At 38.4% G+C, this 2500-nt stretch overlaps 1 protein-coding gene across 2 annotated transcripts in view; it reads left to right on the top strand.

Annotated features, from left to right (window-relative positions):
* The window catches only part of LOC125029007, a 15548-nt gene that overhangs the window by 11662 nt on the left and 1386 nt on the right, over positions 1-2500 (top strand). The gene's annotated exons all lie outside the window — the stretch shown is intronic.

Below are 2500 nucleotides of genomic sequence, written 5' to 3'. Positions count from 1 at the left end.
AAATATGTACTACCCATCATCTGAGTGCTCACTCATGAGGTATGAGTGTGTGAGTGTGACTAGTGTTCATACACTGAAATGAAACTATGAATGTTGTGACAGTTAAGATCCCATTTTTGAGAAGTCAGCTATAACCTTTTTGCAACAGAACAATGCACTGTTGTTTATTAAAAAGTAGATGCGATTGATGATACACCTGACTGGCCATGGAATTCCCCTGACCTTTCCCAAGAGAAAACATTTGGGATATCTTAAAGTAATGCATTAATACCCCATAAAATGTCAACAAACTCCAAATTGAAGGCTGCTGTCTGAGCTGCCTAGTAGTCCGTTGATGTCCTCTGCAACAGACTTTCAGATTCATTGTTTAGAGACTCAAGCTAATGAACGTAAAGAAAGGAGGTGGAACTAGGTTATAGAGTTGCTTTTGGTAACTACTTTGAAAAAAGTTCTTGAAGTTTTCACATGGTATGATCTCCACCTTAGGAGTGAACATTTGAATGGAATATGCTTTATAGTAGTGAACAAAGGTATTAAGCTATTTAAGACAGTAACTCAATACTACTGACAAAAGAGTGGCATTCTTTAAGATAAACAAAATTACTGTGCCACCATCACAGCATCACAGCATCACAGCGCTCTCAGGACACCAGCCCACGCATTATTTCTTATAAGTTTTAGTTGGTCATTTTATTTGATTGGGAGTTTGTTATTTGTGGATGATGGTAGCTTGGTACTTTTTTGTCTGCATATTAGGCTAAGGGCGAGCATTGTTAAGTAAACAGTATATACATGAATTATCCTCAAAGAGTGCAGGGGTGTCAGACTTAGAAAATTTATGATTTTAATGATTGGAAGCCATGCACCTGTCAGCCAGTACATTGCTCTTCACTACAAAGAAGTAAGGCTGGCTGGATAATATAGAGAGATGGAACTGAGGTTTTCAAATATTTCGAAACATATTTTCCTATTTTAAAGAAGTAAAATGATCCTTAAAATATCAGGAGAAATCAAATCTATAGATCCATGAAAAGTCTAATGTACATTTCTGAAGTAACTACATAAAAATGAAAATAACTTAAAAAAAGGAAAAGTACTAATTCACTAATTCATAAAACTGTAAATGGATCAGAATTTATTTTTCTTAGATTGATATCACTTTTCAGAAAAGTTAAAAAGAAAGTAGAAAGAGATACAAATTAGTTAATTTAATCCTCAAAACAATATATAATGCCAGTGACTGCAAAATTGTTTAAATATTTATAATTTCTGTAACTGAGAAGTTCTCATTGCATTTTGGTAAAAGTTTTAGTTGTACTGTCTGGCAGCAACAAGGAAAAGGAGAATGTGTTGATATACCTACCTATTGCCTGTCAGATTTTTTGCAATTCGAGGAAAGATGTCAGGACATAAACATTCTCTGCCTTCAGTCTGCTGTGGCTCCCTTAACCTGTTGGATCTGGGTGAGGGAGATGTGTCCACATGAAAAATTTCGCTGAAGGGTGAGTGATGGTAACATCTCTTTATGGAAAATTTTAGCTGAGGGCCAGGGTTTAATGACCTTCCCCCTCGACTTACCACGGTACCCGACACTCTACTGGTCATCTCCTGTGCCAAGTTTTACCTGCACCCAGAACGTAACGACAATGGCGAAGTGCCCCCAGAGCAAGCAATTCCGACCCTTACTATCGAATACTTTATAACTACAAGTGAACTTATATCTTGATTATACTCAAAATGTTTGTTGAAAAATCCTTATTCTCAATCACTATGTTTGTAATCCTTATTATTGACGATATTGTAGTTATCCAATGTTCACGATTTAATTGTATTGACATATCCAGTGTCCCCGACCAAACCTGTGACCACAGGACCCTTACACTGCTATAAAACAGATAGTCTGTACTGACATTTCCCACAGAAGAACAACGTTGCCATATTCTTATGTTTAGTGAATATTATGTGAACCTTCAAAAAATCAGAGCCGAAGTTACTCAGCCCTCAGCATCGGCTCAGGCAACACCTCATGCTCTCTCTCAGACCGCTTTGCCTCGCGGGCGTTGTAAGAGGCCTCGCTCCTCCACTTCTCTGCCACGCTTGTCCTCTGTACATCACTTACTATATTCCCGTGCAAATAAAATGTTTGAAGCTGCGACAACTTTATCTACAACACTTCACTTCAAGTAACAAACCAGTACCATACAAGAGAGAGGGTTAAGTCCACCACTAATATTACACAGGGTGACGGGAATGTCTCGCCATGAGGTGATGTTGCTGACAGGCAGGTGACTGGAATGTTACTCACAAAGCCTCTGGAGGGAGATTAGATTCAGTGGACTTTAGAGATGTGCTCTTGCACTACTTTCACCTGTAAACAAGTGTGGAATATACCATCCATGAGCTGTGCTTGGAAGAGCACTGGCTATAGGGAGAATAATATTTCTCTGTACAGGAACCCATTCCTGCCTGCTGGGACAGAAATTTGAAGAATGCAAAAATA

The sequence above is a fragment of the Penaeus chinensis genome, chromosome 9 (assembly GCF_019202785.1).
Source record: "Penaeus chinensis breed Huanghai No. 1 chromosome 9, ASM1920278v2, whole genome shotgun sequence".
Taxonomy (NCBI): domain Eukaryota; kingdom Metazoa; phylum Arthropoda; class Malacostraca; order Decapoda; family Penaeidae; genus Penaeus; species Penaeus chinensis.
This window is presented reverse-complemented; position numbering and strand designations above follow the sequence as displayed.